This window comes from Benincasa hispida, chromosome 1 (genome assembly GCF_009727055.1).
Source record: "Benincasa hispida cultivar B227 chromosome 1, ASM972705v1, whole genome shotgun sequence".
In the NCBI taxonomy this organism is placed as follows: Eukaryota; Viridiplantae; Streptophyta; class Magnoliopsida; order Cucurbitales; family Cucurbitaceae; genus Benincasa; species Benincasa hispida.
Window position 1 is genome coordinate 78,109,268 of NC_052349.1, and position 10,888 is coordinate 78,120,155.

Here is a 10,888-nt window from a genome sequence, read left to right on the forward strand (position 1 = left end):
AGTTAAGGGGTGTGTTGCGATGATACATGCGTTGTTGCCCGTCCTCTGCAAATATGCATTTGTGTTAATGGAAGCGTGGAGTTAATTTTTAATCGTGCACCCATCTGAATCAAATACAAAAGACAAATTCATTCATTGTTTTCTTTGTATTGAAGCTAATTCTTTAATTCTTTGTACATGAAAAAAAATCTATATTGCGTTATTTGTATTTCTTTGTATACTTAGTTAATTTTTAATACAACTGAGTACCAATTCTTTCACTTTGCCTTAGCCTCTTCTTTACCATCCTTTGTCATTATTTGCGATATTCTTAATATTTTATTTTGCATTATTCATTGCGCTGCCATGATGACTAATATCCATACACTTAGTAGCATTTCCCACACTTTGTATTTTCTGACTAACACTTAGTTAATTCATGGCTATAACACTATTTTACCTTTTATCCTTCAAAATTCTGCTCAAACCTTCTTTTCAAAATTTTGTCTAAATATTTGTCTATTCTATCCAAACAACGCAATGAGAACCTTGTACATCTCTAAATTTGGGGGTGGGCAAGGTCTAAGCAGATGTGATCAAGTAGATACGGTCATTAAAAAAAATGCATTCATTTCCATTGAAAAAAAAATCATACAAAACTCCAATGTCAGCGCAAAGGAAATCCCAAAACAATCCCAACCTGATAAGAGTTAAATTGTGAAAGGAGCCTGCTCGTAGTTGGATGTTGCATGACACCCGTGGGAGTAAGCCAAAACGAAGGTGGGTTTCCAAGAACGACGCAATATGAAAAGAGAAAAATGAAAAAATGAAAAAAATAATAAAAGAAACAAGAGACAACTCCTCTAAAATTCAAGAGTTAAAGTTGAGATTGGCACAGAACCGTAGTTGGATGTTCGCATGACACCCGTGGGAACAAGATAAAACGAAAGGGTGTAACCAAGATCAACAGTCTCTAAATAAATGACACAAAATTTGACCACCGCATCCAGACACATCAAGTTGTTTTCACAAGAAGAGGTAAGCATTCCTTTTAAAACTAGAAAAACATTTTTGAGTAGAAATTTGTGTATAAAAGAATAAAGTACGGGTTTATTAAGAATTATCAAGGATAAAAAGAAATTGCACTTTAAGTAATGTTGCCTATGTGGAGCATTCGAAGCAACCAATCGACGCAAAATTTAGGATAGGAATTGAGCAATATTGCCTTATTAGAAGATATGCTTGAGAACAAGCATATATCTAAATTTCGGTGTGTGATAACTTGTAGAAATACAAGTTATTTATACTGTTTTATTTAAATATTGCGGCCAAAAGGAAGAAAAGTTGCGTTGATAGTATAGAAATTAGCTAAGAAATGCGAGAATTATAAATCGTCGTCAATACACCCACTGACACCATTGCGATGGTAGAAAAGAATGTTTCAGTTCTGTTATGCAAGAAATCAAGTCACCACATGCATTCATGGCTCAAAAATAAACGGAATAATGCATCTACGACGCATTGAGCCCATCAATCAATAACGAAGAGATGATCAACGCAATGACGACGCATGCGACAATCGATCAAGAGCTTTGTGATCAACGCAACTTCAACCCCATGCGGTAATCAAAAACAACACCGCATGTGGGCAAACGATCGAAGATGTAAAGAGCAACACAATTGCAAAGGATTCTGTCGTGTGTACAGCTGACCGTTGTGCATTACTGACGAGATTGATTGCGTAACAGAAAGAATATTCACTCCACCATTTTAGGAATTGTCTTAACAATAAAGTGGGGACCACAATGCAAAGAGTCAAAGCTTCGCCTATAAATAGCTTTTGCAATTTCATTGAAGATATGTTTGAACATAAAGAAAGAGTGTATATACTGATCTGAGAGAGAGACTGGTTGAGCGACTAATCAGAGTAGATTCGGGAAGAATTAAGAGACAAGGTCAAGAGGTGAGTCTCCGAGCAAAGAATCCTTTCGATCCCCGCCGTTGAAGCTCTGTACGAAGGTCACCTCTACCAGACGAGCAAGCCTGGGAGGGAAGCTCTTTTGTTCATTCATTCCACACGTCGGCAAGCAAAACCACCATCTAGATCTGTGTCAAGACGTTGACACTCTTCTGTATTTGTTTCTATCTCTTTATCATCACTTGTATTCATCTCCTTAGTCTATCATTCACACCATGTATCAGACGTTTAATCTTAGTATTAAATGTTATGATCATTTCCATTATCATTTCTCTGTCTATATTCGTTCATCTATAATTCATTTTCTCCATGAAGTTTTCTTAATCCCATGGGTAATTAGCAAGAATTAAGCAAGTAAATTAATTGGGTTAAGGAAATAATTAAGTTCAGTCAATGCATGCTAGACGGCATCTTCACCTGTGAGAGTAGAAGTGAATATGCTATTTCGCCTATCGAGAAAGGGTTGGAAGAATGCATTAAATAAAGCGAGAAGTACTTCCAGAGATGGAAGCAACCTTGCGTTCACCATGTTCATTCTTGTTTCACCATAGAGATATGGGAACACGACCAATCACCGAGAGGTGTACGCCAAGGGAAAGTGGAACCTTAGTTACATCTTTAACGCAATTAACAAACTTGCGACGTTTGTACTAATTATTCTTTCTCCATCTGATTCATCCATAAAGACTTGTCATCGCATACCATGATCCTTTGTATAAACTTCACAGTCAGTCTCAAATTCAGCATCATATATACCATGTATCTTCTATCTTGTATCACATTAGCTTAGGTTTATCTTCATCACAATTTAGTTTATTAACGCAACTTTACTTTACCGCAACTTTAAATTCATGTACAAACCCAATTCTTATTAAATGTAAAAACTGGTCGCATGTATCACAAAAGTAACACATTAACGAAAACAATCCCAGTGTTCGACCTCGGATACTCTGAGAAACTTGTGTTGGAATTATACTTGGTTTCAGCACAAGGAAACTTGTGACAACGCATTACTCCATAGCATACTACAAGCATATGATTAACAACACAAATATTTAGAAGTTTTATTGCATAAAATGTGCATGAGCATTAACACAGCATAAGATTACATCATGCATGCACAACATACGATCAATTTCAAGTCATCACCAAGCTAAGTTCTTACCCTTTAGTCTCGAATCATTCTCGAATTCAATACATTTGGCAAAGGGGAAGAATTTTTATAGAATTTTGGTGTAAAAAGGGAACTAAACTAGGCTGGACAGAGCGACGACGTTCAAAAATTGGTGTACTCAGGGATGATCTAATCGGCTGACCCAAATTATTCTTTTATAAAACTTTCGCAACATTGCAACACTAGGAAGAGCATTGCAACACTGCAGCGTATAATGACTGAGCGTCAAGCAAGCGTTGCAATGTTGACCTGACGTTGCGTTATACGCATGCTGAGGCTGTGCGTCCGTCAAACCACGTAGAATAAAATTGGTTCAATAACCCTTACCTTTGAAGATCTAATTTTCACTAGAAAAACCCCCAATCTCCAATTGGGCACCACCGCGAAGGAGACCTTCGTATTCTCTGGGATTAGAATTCAGGAGTTTGTGGGCTCTGGCTATTTGGGTAAAGAGGAAAAAATGAGAGAGGAGAATGAAGGAGAGGAAGGGATCTTATAGAATTTTTTTATATTTCTCTTCATTGTCTCTTCACATTAGAGGAAGAAGAAGAAAAACTAACCACCCATTACCACATAATTGAAAGAAAGAGATGAGGGAGTTACAATTCCATCCCAAAATTAATTTTAAATAATAATAATTAATTCAATAATTTAATATATAAAATATATGATAACTACTTTAACATATAATATATATTAAACTATATATTTTATCAAATATAACATATAACCTATAGTTTCTATATTGTATCAAATACAATATAACCTATAGTTTCAATTCTCTCTCACAAGTGGCTTTTAATATAAATCCTATTAATATTAAATTTAAGTATATGAATCGAATTCATATAATTAATATTTGAATCACATTCAAATATTTATTTTCTCTTAAATAAACTTTATATAATGTATCAAATACATTATAGTAATTATATCATATATAATTAAAAATAAATTAAATATATCATATATAATTAATTCCCTCAATTAGTTTGAACAATTCAAATTAATCCAGAAACTGATTCTCATTAATTCTTGTCGAGTTACCGACGGGACCTCATGGATCTATAGCTTGAAGCTCCAATGGTATGCGAATAATTAATTAAACTCCTTTAATTAAATTAATTATTCACAATCCATTAACTGTCGGGCACTCCATTAAAGACCAACAGTTGCACTCTTCGAACTATAGATATATTTTCTGTATTGACTAGATATAACCAGTCAACAGTACATGACCCTTCACAAAATGATCGCAAGTACAGTTAGGCCGAAATTACCATTTTACCCCTACAGGTACATCTAACTTCTTAAGTACCACTGATCCCACTAATGAACAATAAATCATAGTTCAACTATGGTCGAACCCTTCTTTGGCCAAGAGAGGGTGTGGCGCCACATTGTTAAAGCCCTAGAATTAGCCTTTAAGGGAGCATTTTATCTACTTACTCCGACATTGGGGAACGAAGGAATTCCTTTTCGTGTAGTTGTGTTCCTAACTCCCCAATCAGACAAATCCCCAAAATGTTAGTCTTATTGAGTCAGCAATCTGACCACTCTCACCCATACAAATCAAAGGACCACCTTCATAGGCAGGAGTTCATAACTCACTCAAGATTCTGGTCATGTTACCTATGGTTATCCTGGTGAAATATAAGTTTCTACTATTAACGGCGTTATATAATGAGACTAAATATTTCATGGTCCAGTCTTATAGAAGCATCTTTGTATACAATATTCCTGCTCACATGTCTCCACATGAGTGATTAGGATCAGATCATTTGTAGCACTTTACAACAATTGTAACATCTATAAAGCGGGTCATACTCGTAGTGTCACCAAGATAAGGTATCTAGCCTTATCCATCTACTACAAACCATTTAGGTTATCACTTAAACATGATCCTATTGGGAATAGTGTCCTAAATCTCCTTGTAAACTCGTAGTTTGTAATTTTGTGAAAACATATTGTTGTTAACAAAATAAGTGTTATTTTATAAACATATACTCAATCCAATAAACTAAGATCCAAGGTTATTTCATATAATTTAAACAAGTATGTAGAGACATACAGGTGGATCTTGTTTAAATAATAACCTAAACGATCTGTAGTAGATGGATAAGACTGGGTACCTTATACTGGTGACACTACGGATACAACCCATTTTGTAGGTGTTACAAGTGTTGTAAACTGCTACAAATGATCTGATCTGGATTATTCATGTGGAGACATGTGAGCGGGGGTATCCTATACAAAGAGTTTGTATAAGACCAGACCACAAAATGATTAGTCTTTTTATATAACATCGTTAATAATAGAGACTTACATTTAGGATGACCATAGGTGACATGACCTGAATCCTGAGTGAGTTGTGAACTCCTGCTCATGAAGGCGGTCATTTGATTTGTATGGGTGAGAGTGGCCAGATTGCCAACTCAACAAGCTTACCATTTTGGGGATTTGTCTGACTAGGGAGCTGGGAACACAGCTACACGATATGGCATTCACTTCTTCCCTAATGTAGGGACAAGTAGATAAACTGCTCCTCTAAGAGCTGATTCCGGGTCTTGAACATAATGGCTGCACCCTCTCCTGGCCCGGGAGGGGCATGGTCATAGTTAGACTATGACTTATTATTCATTAGAGGAATCGGTGGTACTTAAGGAGTTAAATGTAACTATAGGGGCAAAACGGTATTTTTTGCCCTAGTTGTACTTACGAGCAATTTATAAAGGGTCATCGCACTATTGATTGGTTATATCCAATGGACACAAAAATTTATCTGTAATGTAAAGAGTGCAGTTGTTGGTCTTTAGTGGAGTGACCGGTAGTTAACGGATGTTGGTAATTTAATTAAAGAGTTTAATTAATTATCTAAGTATCGTTGGAGCTTCAATCTACAGGTCCATAAGGTCCTCTCTATAGTTCAATAGGGATTTAATTAAGAATTAATTTTTGATTAATTTGAAGTGTTCAAATTAATTGAGGGAATTAATTAGATATGATATAATTAATTAAATTGATTATATATGTAATGTAATTAATATAATGTATTTGAAACATTATAATATGAGAGGAATTTGAATATGATTCAAATACTAATTATATGAATAAGATTCATGTAAATAAATTTAATATAAATATGATTTATATTGAGAGGAATTAAATATTTGGATATGATCCAAATATCAATTATATGGATGAGATTCATCTAAGTGAATTTAATATAAATGTGATTTATATTAAATGTCATGTATTGTTGAGAGAAAATAAAATCTATGAGTTATGTTGTATTTGATACAATATAAAACTATAGGCTATATGTTATATTTGATATAACATATAGTGTACATATATAATAAATTAGTTATTATATATATTTTTTATTATTAATTTAATTGAAATTAATTAAAGGGAAGGAATTACAATTCCCTCCCCCCATTCTCTCAGTTGTTTTACGTGGGATGATAATGAGTTGGTTGGAGATTTTATCTTCTTCCTCGATTTTGTCTGAGAGAAGAGTTCTCTCTGAAAAACTAACACAAAAGAGAAAAGTTCGCTGGAAAAATTTTCCTCTCCTTCCCTCTTCCAAGGATTAAAGCAAAGCCCACAACTCTTGCTTGAATCCTTTATCCTAAGAGAATATAGAAGGTTCTCAAGTGGTGGTGTCGCTTATGAAGAAGGAGACTCGCATGGAGAAGGTGATCCGTTCGTGTTTTGTTCGAGGGAGTTCTTGAAGAAGAGGTTCTTCAAAAGTAAGGGTTTCTGAAACCCTAAGTATATTTTTTAAAGCATACTATAATTTGTGTAAATGGATATCTTGATCTTGTTTTACTTTAAAACTTATATCCAATGAAAAATGGAATTTGGGTCATTCTTTCTTCCGCTCAAAGGATCTTTTTTGAAAAATTCCTTCAATTGGTATTAGAGCCAGGTTGTAGGCTGTTTGATCCCAAACTCCATTCTTTTCTATTGAATCATTTTTACAGTGATGGTGGGTTTTATATATTCTGCATTCTGGTTCATGCAATGAATGTTGATGAATGTGGTTTTGTTGATGGATGTTTCGAGATAGGATACTCTGTTTTAAGGATATTATTTTGTTTTACAAATTTGGTTTGTAAAGGCCTCTGCGTTTTTTGGCATTAATCTTGCAGAGTCTGTAATTCGTAAGTTTGAGTCGCTCGTGCTATTCTTGGGGAGCTTCAAAGAAGAGTTGTAGAGCACTGTTTCGGTGAAGAAGAAGAAACAGTTCTACAAGATCGTGTAGCTATAGCTACACGATTGTGCAACTGTTGCTAAACGTTCTTATAGCTTTTGCTACATGATCGTGTAGCATTTGCCACAAGATCATGTAGACTTTGCTACACGATCATGTAGCATTTTCTACAAGATCACGCATCCATTTTGCTACATGATCACTGTAAAGAGTTTACTGACGGTCAGTTCGATTCGTGCAGTTCGATTCGAGCGGTTCAAGGACTGGTTCACCTGTTTCGAACTAGAGGACTCTTGCTTATGTAATAGTTATCCTTTTGAATTTCCCTTTAGGTGTCCTATCCTGGTCCATTAAAACCCACCATAGGTTATGCATTTAGTTTCATGCATCATTTATATTATAAATGCTATAATATATGTATATGCATGATTTAGTTTTATAGCATATTTATTCATCATATAATATAAGTGTTATACTATATGCTTGCATGCATAAATAACATAGCCATGTATCATTTATATTATAATCATTATAATATATAGTTTGAATGTATGCATGTGATGTATCTTATTTAATTTCATTACTTTGATATATATAAGTGTTATGTATATGTAGTAATGAAATGAACATTGCATGATGCATGACATTACTTTAGGTAATCTTATAAACGTTATAATTTTATAAAGTATGTCAATCAATGCAATGTAGATTTTAATTTGTTTCATTTACTTTATAAGAGTTATAAATAAATGAAATTAGAAATTAAAATCAATAACTAAGAATGGCATGCAAACTTAGGTGAAATCATTTTTTAAAATATGGTTCACATAAACCTAAGTTCACAAATTTCTAATGAGATTAGAAATTAGATTGATCTTTTTTAATTGATTTAATAGGATTAAATTGATTCGAATAAAATATTAAATTTGTAGCAAATATATCTATAAGGGACCTTTTGTCTAAGGTGGGTTCTCTTTAGGCTGGGGTACTTAAGATGACGGAAACGGAACACCCTTACCTAGAAAGGTGAATTAGATAGATTTACTACAAGCATGCAATTGTTGATTAACATTTATTAAAGTGTTTAACGAATATTAATCAAAATTTTTTTGTTTAATGAATATTAATCAAAATTGTTTAACTTTCAAAGTAAGTGTTACTTTTAGGAAAACTTAAACAATTACTTAGTAAAAATAATTAGTCGTATTTTTTTCTAAGTAAATTAAACCCTAGGTTGTTAAAATACTCAGTGGAAGGAAAAGATGTATATGATACGATAATTTTTCTACTCACGTTTCTCCCTTAATTTCACACCCTTACTTGGCCTTGAGGCACCCTGGGAGCGTCCCCCATCGAATGGTGTTTGCATGGGTCAATATCAAGATGAATGGAGAGAGTATTTATAGTAAATGGGAGAGGGATGTGTGTCAACATGTCCTACGGTCTCTTTCATTGGTTTGCACCGTGATACCTTTTTGCACGGCCTCGAGGTGCCCTGGGAGTGTCCCCTTTTGGATGGTTTGTGCAGTAGGTCAATATCAAGGCAAACTCCAGAAATGGATGGGATCGCTTTAGTTTTTGCCCCAATCGGGTTTTCCCTTCGATTGGCTCATTGGGGTGGAACTTTAGGATCTAAAATAAAAGGTCACAATTACAAGAAATTTTTAAGCAAGTTAATGATTTCTTGGCCGAATAAATGATGACTAATCGTTATAGGAATAAGAGTTATTCTGGTGTAATAATTGGTTGAGAGTGTCTCAATTCAGTGAAGGGACAACTGACTACCCTTCGGTGGCTTTGGTCCTAAATCACTAAAGCGTCATTGCAAAATTAGATGTTAAATGGGGTTCATTTAGATTTTGCTAAAACTGATTGAATTTTTTAAAAGTTATGCTAAAATCTAATGTAGATCAATATGTTTATTTTTCAACAAATATGTCAAATAGCGATTTTCCGTTAATTTCCTTTTCTGGTTTGACCGATTTCAATTACACAACATGGAAAGAATCCATTAAAATGTTTCTCGTGGTAAACGACCTCAAAATTGTCATGATTGAGGACTGTCCTCAAGTCTCAAACCCCTGATGCACCATAAAATGTTCATAATGCATATAAGGTATGGATGAAGGCTAATTCGAACGCTCGAGTTCACATTTTGGCAAGCATACCTGATGTGTTGATTAAAAGGTTTGAGAACATGGTCATTGCACATGAGATCATCTCCAGTCCATATCGAGCAAAACGGGATTGATGACAATGATACTAGTAGTGTCAGTTCCCAAGATAATCTCCAGTCCATATTGAATATCAAGGGACTAACAGAGAAAACAATCATTGCCAACTCTGATGAAGTTCATCGACGAGGATTGTCCTTTGGAATGAAACTTGGAGTTTATGATTTGCGTTCTGGAACTGATCCCACTATTCTCCAGAAAATGAGAACTCCAAAGAAAATAAATCTGATTTATTTGTCTTGGAGACATGCTTAGTAGAGAATGATGATTCTGCCTGGATAGTTGATTCATGAGCCACTAACCATGTGTGTTTTTCCTTTCAAGGATTTAATTCCTGGAAACAATTGGAAGTTGAAGAGATGACTCTTAGAGTCAGTACTAGTGAGGCCATTTTAGCTGTTACTATAGGTAGACTTAACTTATTTTTGGACAAGAAACGATATATGTTATTAAATGACGTATATGTAGTTCCTCATATCAAAAGGAACCTAATTTCTATTTCCTATCTAATTGAACAAAAATATTCCATATCCTTCTCTGAAAATAAAGTGCTTATTTTTAAGAATGGAATAGAGTTAGGTTTTGGTTCGATGGAAAATAACTTATATGTACTAAGGCCGTTAGTCATAAAAGTTGTGCTCAATACTGAAATGTCCAAAATAGCAACAACTGTAAAAAGACCAAGAATTTCACCTAAAGAAAATTCCCATGTTTGGCATCTAAGGTTAGGTCACATCAATCTCAATATGATTGAGCGGTTGGTGAAAAGTTGATTTCTAAATGGTTTAGAAGAAAACTCGTTACCACAATGTGAGTCATGCCTTGAAGGCAAAATGATCAAATGACCTTTTACTAGAAAAGGTTATAGAGCCAAAGAAACCTTGGATCTTATACATTCAGACCTCTGTGGTCCGATGAAAGTAAGAGCACGAGGTGGGTATGAATATTTCATCTCTTTCATAGATGATTATTCTAGATTTGGGTATCTGTACCTAATGCAACAAAAGTCTGAATCTCTTGAAAAGTTCAAGGAGTACAAGACTGAAGTTGAAAACTTGTTAGGTAAAAAGATAAAAACACTACGATCTGATCATGGTGGAGAGTATATAGACTTAAGATTGCAAAACTATATGATAGAATATGGAATCACGTCCTAGCTCTCAGCCTCAGGTACAGCTCAACAGAACGACGTATCAGAAAGGAGAAACAGAACCCTATTGGACATAGTTCGGTCTATAATGAGTTATGCTCATCTTCCTGACTCATTTTGGGTATATGCAGTAGAGACTGCAATTTATATTTTG